This window comes from Delphinapterus leucas, chromosome 3 (assembly GCF_059928025.1).
Source record: "Delphinapterus leucas isolate spDelLeu-1000000601 "Yukka" chromosome 3, BTC_Dleu_Yukka2, whole genome shotgun sequence".
NCBI classification, from domain to species: Eukaryota; Metazoa; Chordata; class Mammalia; order Artiodactyla; family Monodontidae; genus Delphinapterus; species Delphinapterus leucas.
Window position 1 is genome coordinate 155,261,603 of NC_143131.1, and position 13,982 is coordinate 155,275,584.

General features: G+C 39.6%; 1 long non-coding RNA gene across 4 annotated transcripts in view; it reads left to right on the forward strand.

The window, feature by feature from the left end:
• Positions 1–1,620: 1,620 nt before the first annotated feature.
• The window catches only part of LOC149749824 (uncharacterized), a 63,204-nt gene continuing 50,842 nt past the window's right edge, over positions 1,621–13,982 (forward strand). Inside the window, exons 1-4 of one of the 4 annotated variants that reach the window (XR_016392540.1) lie at positions 1,621–3,891; positions 5,349–8,017; positions 9,708–9,783; positions 10,177–10,298. This is a non-coding gene — a long non-coding RNA (uncharacterized LOC149749824). Of the gene's footprint in view, positions 3,892–5,348; positions 8,018–9,372; positions 9,784–10,176; positions 10,299–13,982 lie in introns of all 4 variants that reach the window. The other 3 variants (XR_016392539.1, XR_016392542.1, XR_016392541.1) reach the window with 3 other exon arrangements.

Consider the following 13,982-nt stretch of genomic DNA (forward strand, 5'->3'; position numbering starts at 1 on the left):
ATATATGTCAGTGCTACTCTTTCACTTCATCCCAGCATCGCCTGCCCCCTCCCCTGTGCCCTCAAATCCATTCTCTACGTCTACATCTTTATTCCTGCCCTGCCACTAGGTTCATCAGTACGGCTTTTTAAAATTCCATATACATGTGTTAGCGTACGGTATTTGTTTTTCTCTTTCTGACCTGCTTCACTCTGCATGATGGATTCTAGGTCCATCCACCTCACTACAAATAACTCAATTTCATTCCTTTTTATGGTGGAGTAATAGTCCATGTATATATATATGCGCCACATCTTCTTTATCCATTCTTCTGTTGATGGACACTTAGGTTGCTTCCATATCCTCACTATTGTAAATAGAGCTGCAATGAACATTTTGGTGCATGACTCTTTTTGAATTATGGTTTTCTCAGGGTATATACCCAGTAGTGGGATTGCTGGGTTGTATGGTAGTTCTATTTTTAGTTTTTTAAGGAACCTCCATACTGTTCTCCACAGTGGCTGTATCAATTTACATTCCCACCAACAGTACAAGAGGATTCCCTTTTCTGCACACCCTCTCCAGCATTTATTGTTTGTAGATTTTTTGATGATGGCCATTCTGACCAGTGTGATGTGATACCTCCTTGTGGTTTTGATTTGCATTTCTCTAATGATTAGTGATGTTGAGCATCCTTTCATGTGTTTGTTGTCAATCTGTATATCTTCTTAGGAGAAATGTCTATTTAGGTCTTCTGCCTATTTTTGATTGGGTTGCTTGTTTTTTTGATATTGAGCCGCATGAGTTGTTTGTATGATTTGGAGATTAATCCTTTGTCAGTTGCTTCATTTGCAAATATTTTCTCCCATTCTGAGGGTTGTCTTTTCGTCTTGCTTATGTTTTCCTTTGCTGTGCAAAAGCTTTGAAGTTTCATTAGGTTCCATTGGTTTATTTTTGTTTTTATTTCCATTTCTCTAGGAGGTGGGTCAAAAGGGATCTTGCTGTGATTTATGTCATAGAGTGTTCTGCCTATGTTTTCCTCTAAGAGTTTGATGGTGTCTGGCCTTACACTTAGGTCTTTAATCCATTTTGAGTTTATTTTTGTGTGTGGTTTTAGGGAGTGTTCTAATTTCATTCATTTACATGTAGGTTGTTTATTTGAGATGTTTCTTGTTTTTTAAGGTAGGATTGTATTGATAGAAACTTCGCTCTTAGAACTGATTTTGCTGCATCCCATAGGTTTTTGTGTCATCATGTTTTCATTGTCATTTGTTTCAAGGTATTTTTTTATTTCCTCTTTGATTTCTTCAGTGATATCTTGGTTATTTAGTAGTGTATTGTTTAGTGTCCATGTGTCTGTATTTTTTGCACATTTTTCCTGCAATTGATATTTAGTCTCATAGCGTTGTAGTTGGAAAAGATACTTGATACAATTTGAATGTTCTTAAATTTACCAAGGCTCGATTTGTGACCCAAGATATGATCTATCCTAGAGAATGTTCCATGAGCACTTGAGAAGAATGTTTATTCTCTTGTTTTTGAATGGAATGTCCTATAAATATCAATTAAGTCCATCTTGTTTAATGTATCATTTAAAGCTTGTGTTTCGTTATTTATTTTCATTTTGGATGACCTGTCCATTGGTGAAAGTGGAGTGTTAAAGTCCCCTCCTATGATTGTGTTACTGTCGATTTCCCCTTTTATGGCTGTTAGTATTTGCTTTATGTATTGAGGTGCTCCTTTGTTGGGTGCATAAATATTTACAATTGTTATATATTTTACTTGGGTTGATCCCTTGATCATCATGTAGTGTCCTTCTTTGTCTCTTGTCTTTGTTTTAAAGTCTCTTTTGTCTGATATGAGAATTGCTACTCCAGCTTTCTTTTGATTTCCATTTGCATGGAATATCTTTTTCCATTCCCTCACTTTCAGTCAGTATGTGTCCCTAGGTCTGAAGTGGGTCTCTTGTAGACAGCATAAATATGGGTCTTGTTTTGGTATCCATTCAGCCAGTCTGTGTCTTTTTGTTGGAGCATTTAATCCATTTACATTTATGGTAATTATTGATATGTATGTTCCTATTACCATTTTCTTAATTGTTTTGGGTTTATTATTGTAGGTCTTTTCCTTCTCTTGTGTTTCCTGCCTAGAGAAGTTCCTTTATCATTTGTTGTAAAGCTGGTTTGATGGTGCTAAATTCTCTTAGCTTTTGCATGTCTGTAAAGGTTTTAATTTCTCTGTCAAATCTGAATGAGATCCTTGCTGAGTAGAGTCATGTTGGTTGTAGGTTTTTCCCTTTCATCACTTTAAATATGTCCTGCCATTCGCTTCTGGCTTGCAGAGTTTCTGTTGAAAGATCAGCTGTTAACCTTATGGGGATTCCCTTGTGTGATATTTGTTGCTTTTCCATTACTGCTTTTAATATTTTTCTTTGTATTTAATTTTTGATAGTTTGATTAATATGTGTCTTGGTGTGTTTCTCTTTGGGTTTTTCCTGTATGGAACTCTCTGCACTTCCTGGACTTGATTGACTATTTCCTTTCCCTTGTTAGGGAAGTTTTTGACTCTAATCTCTTCAAATATTTTCTCAGACCCTTTCTTTTTCTCTTTTTCTTCTGGGACCACTATAATTCGAATGTTGGTGTGTTTAATGTTGTCCCAGAAGTCTCTGAGACTGTTCTCAGTTCTTTTCATTTTTTTTTCTTTATTCTGCTCCCTGGCAGTTGTTTTCACCATTTTATCTTCCAGCTCATTCATCCATTCTTCTGCCTCAGTTATTCTGCTATTGATTCCTTCTATAGTATTTTTAATATCAGTTATTACATTGTTCATCACTGTTTGTTTGCTCTTCAGTTCCTTTAGATCCTTGTTAAATGTTTGTGTTTTTCTCCATTCTGTTTCTGAGATTTTGGATCATCTTTACTGTCCTTACTCTGAATTCCTTTTCAGGTAGGTTGCATATTTTGTCTTCATTTATTTGGTCTTGTAGGATTTTACCTTGCTCCTTCATCTGTAACATAATTTTTGTTGTTTCATTTTTTTTTTGATGGGAGGGGCTGTATTCCTGTCTTACTGGTTGTTTGGCCTGAGGCTTCCTTCAATGGAGTTTGCAGGAAGTTAGGTAGAGCCGGACCTTGGTGCCGAGATGAGGACCTCCAGGAGGCCTCACCTCAATTAATATTTCCTGGCATCTGAGGTTCTTTGTTAGTCCAGCAGCTTGGACTTGGTGCTCCCACCACAGGAGCTCGGGCCTGACCTCTGGCCTGGGAACCAAGAGCCTGCAAGCTGCATAGCATCATTAAAAAAAAAGGATAAAAAAGAATAAAAGGAGCAGTACAATAACAAAGAATAAATATAAAATTAGAACAATAAAAAATGTATTAGGAAAAATAAAAATATAATTGAAACAACTGCAACTGCAACAAGGGAAAACAAAACCACACCAGAAACAAGAAAAAAAAGTGGTGGGGGGGAACAACCCAAAAGGAGCAGAACAATAACAAAGTATAGAGAATAAAATAAAATTAGAAAAATAAAATGTTTATTAGAAAAAAATAATTATATTAATGAATTATCAAGAAGAAGGTAAAACAGCACCCTGACCTAAAAGAAGAGAAAAGGAAAAAAAAAAAAAAAAGGCCTTGGCTCTTGGGGGTGGAGTTTAGGTGGGGGGGTGGAACTTAGGCAGGGGCAGGGTTTAGGGTTGGGCAGGGCCTAGCCAGGGTGGTGACGTTTGAGTGTGGGGCGGGGCCTAGACTCAGGACCCACACAGCCAGAAAAGGCCTTGGGTGTGGGGACTAGGCTGGGCAACATTCAAGTGTGTGGTGGGGCCTCTGCCTAGGACCTACACGGAATGGGAGAGGCAGCACATCCAAAGGGGTTCTCTGGAGTGTGGATTTCGGGAGTTTGGAGGTAGGGCCATGGGTGAGGGTGTGTGTGTGGGGTTTAGGCCCAGGGTGTTTGGAGGGGGTCTCAGAAGGGGTCTCCGAGTGTAGAGGTGGGGCCCTGGGTGGGGGTGTAGGGGCAGGGCTTGGGCTCTACCTGGTAGGAGGGAGGCTCCCAGGGCAGAGAATTAGGCCTGGGAGCCCAACAGGCTCCCCGGTGCCTAAGTGGGCAGCGAAAGCGCTGGCCATGTTCCTTTCTGTTCCTCCACGCCCTCCCCCATGGTCTCCCCCAGGGTCTCCACAGTCGCCGCTGGACCCCTAACTGTGGGCTGGTCCCACTGAGTGTAGGATCTCCTACCCCCGCCCATTTTCCCCTCAGGGGTGCAGGTCCCAGAGGTCTGGCCTTTACTTTTGCTCCCCCTTTCCTCCCTCCCACTCCCTCAGGACCCACGCAGCTGGAGGGGTTTAGGTGGGCAGAGGATCAGGTCTGGGATTTCATCAGGCTTCTGGGGCCCAAGAGGGTAGGGGAAACCTAGCCACCCTCTGTTTTGATCCTCTGCCCTCCCAGTGGTCCCCCAATTTCCCCCTCCAGGTGTGGAATCTCTTCCTCTCCCCCAGCTGCCCCTCAGGGGTGCCAGTCCAGTCCCACCTCCACTTCTCCTCCCCACTCACTCTCCCCATGCCCCGTGTCGTACTTGGTTGCTGGGGGTTCCTCCCGTCCCCTTAGGCGTCCGTGGTCCCCTACCGGTGCCTGGTAGGTGCCCTAGTTGTGCCAAGATGCGAATTTCATGCCCTCCTAGTCTGCCATCTTGACTCCCCCATATTTTCTTTAGTGCTTTATAAGGGTAACTGGGTAATTAAGTATGAAAAGTGAAACCACTGATATAAGTCAGTTCTATATTCACTTTAATAACTGTTAGAACAAAATAGCTGTTAAAATATCTTACACACTGAAAGTGGTGATTGTTTTTTGATCTATGATTATGTATCTTTTGGCACAGAGAAGCTGTCCACTCTGGCCATTCATGTAGCCCTGTTTGGAATAACTTTAAAATGCTTATCTTAGATTTCTAAGTGCTTAAGGCCAATGTCCCGTTTAAAAAACATTCTTCCATACAGGTCCAGTGACCCCTTTCCAGCACCTTACTTATCTTTCTATGCCTTAGTTCTTCATTTGGTGATAACAGTAGTTCCTACCTGATAGAGTTGTTATGTGATTATATGAGGTAATGATCTTTCGAATGTGCTTAAAATAGTTGTTTGGCATGTATTAGTGATGTTTCATTTAATCCTCACTTGGGACTTATCTTGAGAGCTTAGTAAAACACCATTCAAATATAGCACTTAAAACAGTGCCTGGCACACAGTAAGTATTCAGAATAATTTATGGAAATAATTCTTCTTAATTTTTTTCTCCTCGTCTGAATCCTCCCCAGCCACATTTCACAAAAGTATCTTAGCACCTTTTATGCTCTTTTGTCTCAGGGCAGGCTTGTATTTCAGTGCTAACTTGCAGAAATTTCCTGGAAGATATATTCCTCTCCTGGGTTTTGATCTTTAAAGGCTGAGCATCCTGGAAAGATGATACTAAGTGCCTATGTTTAGGATTGGAATTTTGGAGGATGCACATTGATGGTGACAGGATTTTGGAAGGAATGGGAAGCAGTTTGAAGGTGAGATTCTAGAGGCTCCTAGTCTCAGCGTACATCCCCAGGTACATACATGGCGTAAAATCAAATAGCTTTTAGATTATAGACTTGCATATTGAGGATTTCTGCTGTGGCCACAGAAGACTGCAAGATGAAGCTCTTTCTCTAGAATGTCCTAAATTATGGGTGAACCCTGAAGGTGATACACCCAGCAATGGCAGAGATCAGAATTTCCTAGCAGCCCATTAGGCTTTTGAGGCTGAATATAATTTGATTAAATGAAAATAAAATCATTGATCATTCTTGCATACCCTATAAAATGAGATTCACAGCCCTTAACCAGAGAAATTGGGTCCTTTTATAGGCTAACTTTGTCTCTGTCAAACTGGGATATGCACCTCCTGATGATCCAGAAGGACAGTTGAATATTTAATAATCTGAGCTCCAGGATCCATTACCCATCTAATAGCTGTTCTTTGGAGGAAACGCAAATGACTTTTTCCTAATCTTTATTCAAGGATGAGTCTTAAGAAGCTCTGGAAACATAAACAGCATGAGCTCCATCGAGAATAGTGCAGAACAAGCACACATTAAATAGTAAACTAGAAGGAATCTGAAAGAGTGAATGGTGGTCATTTTGAAGTAAAAATTCTAAACCCAGTGGTGGATGGTAGGACAGATAATGACACATCTAGTCACCACAGACTCCCTAATAAAGCATAAACCTTAGCTTTGTTGCAAGGATGAAAGTAATGGTGCTGCTTAATGGGAGCAGCAGACCAGAGGTGTTTAATCACCTAAAATCACTGATGGTAAAATCACCTCATCGTGCTTATGGAGGCAAGGATCATTTACACACACTTCAAGTCACCCTTGACAAACAGGCTCTTTGTTGATTTCATTAAGTGCCGAACTTTTCTCACCCACCTCGCCTCAGGATGCACACATTTCATTTCCATGCGTGTTCTGGGAGGACAGTCCATGTCATTTGCCAGCATTTCGGCCAACATATACATAATCAAATGCAGCCACCATGGAACATGGGCTGAGAAACAATCCATCCAGTGTTTAATGAGTAACATTAGCATGCTCTTAAAAGCACTAATAGCAAGTTTCATTACTGTTCATTTTAGTGTGAATGGCAGCTATCCAAAACCTAACTATGTACTAAATTCATTTTAGTAAAAGCAGAAAATAATAAATAAAATAAATGATTGTAATTACAAGTTACTTCTAGAAGTTAGACTTATATTAACATGACATTAACTCAGAAAAGAAACACTTTCTTCTTTTTTTTTTCCAGATTACAATTTTCTTTTAGGAAACCCTTTCTCTCCTACAGTGACTTTCAATCTAATATTGTCTTCAAATTAATTTTCATTATTTTATTATAAAAGTGATGTTATTATACTTTTTGGGATTTTGATCCTGAGGATCAGAAATTGTTCAGAAGGCATTTGGAGTTTTCTATAAATTTGTTTATATTGACTTTTGCAGTATCCACTCCCACTGCTTTCTTGTGTGCCTTCCTATACTTCTTCCCTTTCCAGTCTCTTCAGGATGTTCCCCAGCTCCTTTACAGCTATGGTTCTGGATGTGATTTAGTTCTGCAAGTCACACATTCTCACGGCGACATGGATTTGGAATTTTCTGGTGCAGATGGTGGCAGAGGTTCTCAGTTGCTGGAGTCATCAGCTTCAGCGGTGTTTCCTCATTTGAGAATCTGCTTCCTCACCATTGCAGAGGCAGTAGCTGTTGTGGCAGCCTGGTGTGGCCAGAACCTCAGTCTAGGGTCTGTTGCTTCCCTTCTCTCTAATTATAAGCTTTTCTACTTCAGGTATCTAGGAAAGATTCTATGCTCTACAGCTGAACCCTGAGTAAGACTGCCTTGGTGCCTACTTCATAGATTGCAAACATTTTGGTGATTAAATGGGATACTTGCATACAGTTTCCTTAGCCAAATGCCTGGCACAGAGTGGATAATAAATATTAGCTTCTATTTTCCCCTCATAATGCCTAGGGTGGTTCAATGTGAACCTACCTGATAGAAAAATTAAATCCTCAGTATACTTTTTAGTTACATGGTGACTACATATGACACAGTAGAGAAAGACATAGAGACAGTGTGTTATAATGGTAGGGCCAGAGAGTGGTGAACAATATTTAGAGTAAAATGATCTAGGTTCAACTCTCAGACCTACTTATTGTTTGGCCTTGAGCAAAGTTTTCTGGGGTTTATTTGTTCCAGCTACAGTGGGAGATGAACTGCGTTTTCTTTAATGTTTCTCAAGTTTTTAAAATTCTGAGACTTATATTCTAGCTTCATTTGCTTCTAATTTTCAGTAATGATTTGAAATAACAAGAATGTTCACTTCTTTAGATGACTCATTGTTTAAGGCGTATGATAGCAAACGATGAAGTTGTTTTGTTTTGTTTTTAAGACTTGCCTGATGCTTGCCATCATAAAAGGTGAATTAAGCAATGCAAGGAAGAAAAAAAATAGAGGTGAGGATAGTACATTCAACGCATTTGGGAGGGTAAAGAAAAAAGTCCTCTTAGTTTAGTTTGTCTTATCAGTGACAAACTGAAACTGGTTTTTCATAGTAACACCTGGTCATTGTTCTAAAAATATGAAACTTGAGGCCTGTTTGTTGTTGTTGTGTTTTTGTTTTTTTACAGTTAGAAACCTTGATTACAGTGCTACATTTAGAAAATTTAGAAAAGGCACTCTGAGGAACTGAAAATTGTAGAAGAAAATAGAATCTCTTAAGGGTGTAGGAAGTAGATACAATCTCTGGCAGAGAAAAGCAGTTTTCACAAAAATATAATAGAGAAAGATAACTGAACTTATTATAAAGGCACCTAACTAAAAGGGAAAAATCAGTAGAGGAAAGGAAGTTATCTCCTAGTCTTAAGCTGTTTAAGGTCTTGGGATGCCAGGAAAGATGCAAAATGCCATTTATTCTTTTTCTTTCTCTCTCAAAACTGCTTTAAAAATCCACGAAAAAGGGCTTCCCTGGTGGCGCAGTGGTTGGGAGTCTGCCTCCCGATGCAGGGGACGCGGGTTCGTGCCCCGGTCCGGGAGGATCCCACATGCCGCGGAGCGGCTGGGCCCGTGAGCTGTGGCCGCTGAGCCTGCGCGTCCGGAGCCTGTGCTCTGCAACGGGAGAGGCCACAGCAGTGAGAGGCCCGCGTACTACAAAAAAAAAAAAAAAAAAAAAAAATCTACGAAAAAATCAAGCCTGCCTTTTAGCTGTTAAAATTGAATTTTTAAAAAATGACATGGGTTCAGATTTGGATTGACATTATTGACTAGTTACTCTTCTTTTCATACAAATGATAGCAGTATCAGTGTTTGAATCTGGCTCATTTGGTTACGAGGAAGAATTCAGTCAGATTATTGCAGTGGACAAATGGTTGTTATAATTACATATGGACTCTGACTGGACCTGGAAGCTGAGGCGTAGAGAGAAATATTTTGCTCCCTCTCTGAGTCTTTGGTGCTCTGTGTCCATCTGCTGTATTCCCCATTCCAACCTCTGGAACTTATCTGCTGACGCTGGTTTTCTACATCTTCATTGTCCAGCTTGCCTATTTGCGTAGGTTACTTCTCCTAGATTATCTTTGTCCCCTTTCTACAGCACACATTTTTTTCTCTAACTTGTATTTTAATGTCATGTATAACATAGGAAGCCTTGCCTCTGTTGGGGTAAGGAAAGCATTTTCCTCTTTTCTCCTCAGAGCAACTCCTTCATTTGGGAATATGTAACTAATATGATTGAGGGAATTGGGACCTGGGCTGCCAAGAATTTACCACTCGTTCTTATTCTCATTCTCTTGTTCTTTCTGTTTCTCACTAGTTTCACTTCAGAGGGAAAGAAAGAAATCCTTTTTTTTTTTTTTTTTGGCCGCACCACGCAGCATGGGGAATCTTAGTTCCCCAACCAGGGATTGAACCCGCAGTGGAAGTGTATAGTCTTAACTGCTGGACCACCAGGAAAGTCCTGAAAGAAGTCTTGATTTTAAATTCCAAGCTGTATTCTGGCTTTACCAGAATGACAGCTGTTAAATTTCCCCTTTTGATTTCTATGTATATTGATCTACTGGTTCAAGATCCATAAGGCAGTGATTCTCAACTGGAAGTGATTTTGATAGGGGACATTTGACAATGTCAGAAAACATTTGTGATTGTCAGGACTGAAGAAGGAGATTCTACTGGCTTCTGGTCATTAGAGTTCAAGGATGCTGCCAAACATCATTCAATGCACCAGGTAACAACCCGCGTTAAAAATAACAATAATAATACTGCTATATTTAAAATAGATAACCAACAAGGAGCTACTGTATAGCACCAGGAACTCTGCTCAATACTCTGTAATAACTTATATGGGAAAAAAAATTCGATAAAGAGTAGATACATGTATACGTACAACTGAGTCACTTTGCTGTACACCTGAAGCTAACACAGCATTGTTAATCAACTATACTCCAATATAAAGTAAAAATTAAAAAAATTTTTTCTAGCCCCAAATGTCAGTAGTGCCAAAGTTGAAAAATTCTGCCATATGAGAAGTAAAGGGTTTGAGATTAATTATTGCCTTTTTATTCAAAAACTATTTTATTACCGTTTCTAACTATCTAATCTCTCAATTACACCCTTCCAGATTCCCAGGGAAAGATATGAATGGTGAAGCCTATTTTTGAACTAGGCTCCACAAAGCACAGCCTTCTGCCAGTCCAAGGGTTCAAGTTCCTTAGTCCAACCCGAACAACTATGACTCACAAGGTATCAGCTATGATTATAAAATAAAACATGGACATGTTAGCTCTTGTCTCTAAAAAAGGTAGATAATTTTTTTAGAAGGAGATGTGATTAGGTAGGAATCATAAAACATGTTCAGACCAAAAAAATAAAATATAATTTCCTTAATACTTAATAACTTTTAATTGATGACAAAAATCAAGTGAGTCTTCTATCATGTACATTTTAAGCCAATATGATTCAGTAATATTGTTTTGGATATTCAGTTACTATATTTGTGAGAACACTTAATTTTTATTATCTCTGAGAAAAAGGAAAAAACTAATTACATATTGGATTAATTTGTGAGTTTCCTATCCTTAGGTACCCTGGGGGTCTATAATTCTTACTTCCAGGAACTCTTTGTAAGCCTTTTTTCCAGAAAAGAGTTTCAGACCAGGAATGCAGAGGCAAAGCAGAACACATTGTAGATGCTAATATTCACTAGAAGAGGAGCAAGGGAGCTGTTTTCGAAGGAGTGTTGTGCACAGATTCTGTTATGACTTTAATGGAAACAGTGCATGTCATTCCCACACAGCTTGCTGAGTACTTGCCCCTGAGAATATAGTGATTAGAATGAATGATGTGCTGGGATTAAAACACTTTACTGTTTAGTTCTATTTGTTGGGAAACATTTACTGATTCTAGCCCTGGTTTCCCTTATGATATGATTAGGCAGAGAGGAGTCACTTTCCTGAGGAAACTGAGGTCACAGCGTTCTCTCACGATATAAAGCTCGTGAGGCATGTGGAAGAGCTGAGATCATGGATTTGGAAAGGATCGCCATAGAGTTGTTAAAATAAAATTTTCTACAGATAACTTACTGATCTAGTTGACTTCTATTCAGTGATTCATGACTTGGGTACTGTTTAATCTAACAGGTAGAAAGGAGCTCTGAAGAGCAGTACAAGGTGAGAGCTTTTTATAGACCAAAGTGAGCAGGGTCAAGGACGATGTACTGGTCATTTGCTAATGGGTTAATGAGAGTTCCTTTCCTTATATGGAACAAGGAGCTGGATAAGGGTTTGGTAAGCAGGCAAGCATGATTGGTTGGTTGACCTGGGCCTTCCTTTGCTTGGAGAGCCCAGGTAGGGAAACTTAGATAAATTTTGGTTTGCTGATGTGGGGCTTAGCATGAGTGATTCCATCTTGGACCTAATCTGGTTACTTTGACAGAGTCCTTGGCCTATCACATAGTCTTTACTATGCAAATAGGGCCAGTCACTTCAGAATTTTGAGAATTGATCTCAGTATCTTTCTACTGAAGACAATAACTGCTTTCCAGCATTGTGGCAAGACATTTAAGAGCTTCCATCACAGCTCCAGCGCAACTTAACCACGTAACCAGTTCTGTGAATGCTGTCATGTTCTGGAATATTATCGTGCCTCACTTTTCTGTTTTGTAAATTTGGGAAGATTGTATCTGCTTCACAGGGTTTTTTGAGAAAGAAATGAGTTACTAATAATGACTGCAAAGCACTTGTGACAGTGTCTGTCTCAAATGTTATTATCATTGTTAATGCACGTTGAGCTTTTAGCTCAGTGCTTGAAAACCTGGCAATCATTCAGTCAATGGTAGCTAGTTTTTACACAGTGCCCGGTATTATTATTGCTAGAAACAAAGAAAAATAACAATTTACGTCAAGGGAGAATCCAGTAAATGATCTATGAAGGTCTGTTATTGCCTAAACCAACATATGCTTTGTGATAGTGATTAGGCTGGGTGGGAGCCATCAGTCAAGCCAGAAGGATGAGGCAAATGAGGAAACCTTTTCAGAAGACATGTGGATGATTCTAGGGAACTGGATGACGTTTTGGTTGGGGGCATAACTTCACAGTAATTGAACACTCCCCAAATATCATTTTTAAAGTAAACTTACCTTATTACTGTTAGTTGGAGGCATAAATTTCCACTCTGTGAATGCCCTGTGCATTTGTGGATCCGATTGCAGGGTTAAACAAAATCAACAGAGTCCTTCCATCCCATTCATTTCTAATGCAACCTGTATTGCTACCATCAGCAGCAAAATAAAATCTTTTCCATTTACCTCTGACTCAAAAAGCAGAGGGAGAGGCATTTTGAGATAGTTTAAATAGGGAAATGGAGATTTAGAGGTTAAGTGATGGGTTTAATGACAGTGGTGCTTCATGTTAGTACTGTATTTCATTTTTCAAAGTATATCCTCATAAATAATCTCCTTGGATCTATACAACTAAATAGAATAGAAACAAGAATATAAGACTGTTATCTCCGTATAACAAATCAGAAAGCTGATGTTTCTCTATCAGATGTATACTCAGGCTAAACTGGAGACATTGATTCCAGCTCTCACTGTTACGTAGGGGAGCTTCTCTTGCTATCATTGTAAAGCCTACAGCATTTCCCCAGCATTGACTTTATTCTGATTTCTTTAAAAATAAACTCCTGGGCTTCCCTGGTGGCTCAGTGGTTGAGAGTCTGCCTGCTGATGCGGGGAACATGGGTTCGTGCCCAGGTCCGGGAAGATCCCACATGCCGCGGAGCAGCTGGGTCCGTGAGCCACGGCCGCTGAGCCTGCGCGTCCGGAGCCTGTGCTCTGCAACAGGAGAGGCCACAACAGTGAGAGGCCCGCGTATCACAAAAAATAAATAAATAAATAAACTCCTGCTAGTCTTTCTTGAATTAGATGCTGATAGACCTAAGAAAATGAGTCTAATTCCTCTTCCCCATTAGCCCTAAAGCTAACATACCTGCAGATCTTCTAAGTTACTCTTTTCTCTAAATCAGACTTCCCTCAGTAGTCTGAACTTATCTATCACAAATTCTAGGACTTTCATCATACGTCAGAAAAATGTACTTTATCCACTTCCCTGAAGAAAGAAAACAAGTATAATTCACTCAGCTAATATTCACTGATAGCCAACAGTATTAGAATCTTATTGTGTGTTTATGTACAGTCATGAACAAAAAAGATACAGTCCTTGAAATTAGGTAATTTGCTTATTAGGGCAGGGACATAGGTGATATTCATGAAATAATTTAAAATTTTATTCAGCAGTAAGTTGCCATGAAAAAAATAAAATAAAAAACAGTGTTCTTGAGCATTATATTATATTGAATGGAGCAAGAAGTTATCCCTGAGGAAATTGCCTTTGAAAGACAAAAAAGGAGCCAGGCATTCAAAAATCTGGGACAAGAGAGAGCCAAATAAAGGAAAATGTTAGTGCAAAGATGGGAGCCAGGCTGGTGTGATCAAAGGATCAAGAGTATTCCAATAAATAAGGACTAAGTTGAATAAGCGGGCAAATGAGAAGAATTGAAGTTAGGGACATAGGCAGGGACAGATATTCTGGGGCCTTAGGATGCCCCATAAAAGGGATTTGGATTTTATTCTAAATCCTAGTGCTATCTATTGGTTTTGAGTGTGGAGAGACTTGATCTGATCTCATTTTTAAAAGAATACGCTGGCTGTTTTAAGAAAAATGAATTGTGGGGAGGCAAGAGTAGAGTCTGGGGACTAGTGAGAGGCTTCCAGTAAACCAAAAGAGATTATCATGTTCAAACAAGGACTTGATGATGCATTGTCTTACCTTAGAGTTGGGGCGGATGGTGATTGAAAGGGAAGAATTGGACACTTCCTAGCTGGGGATTTGAGTAGCTGGGTGGACAACGCTGTCCTCACTTGAAGT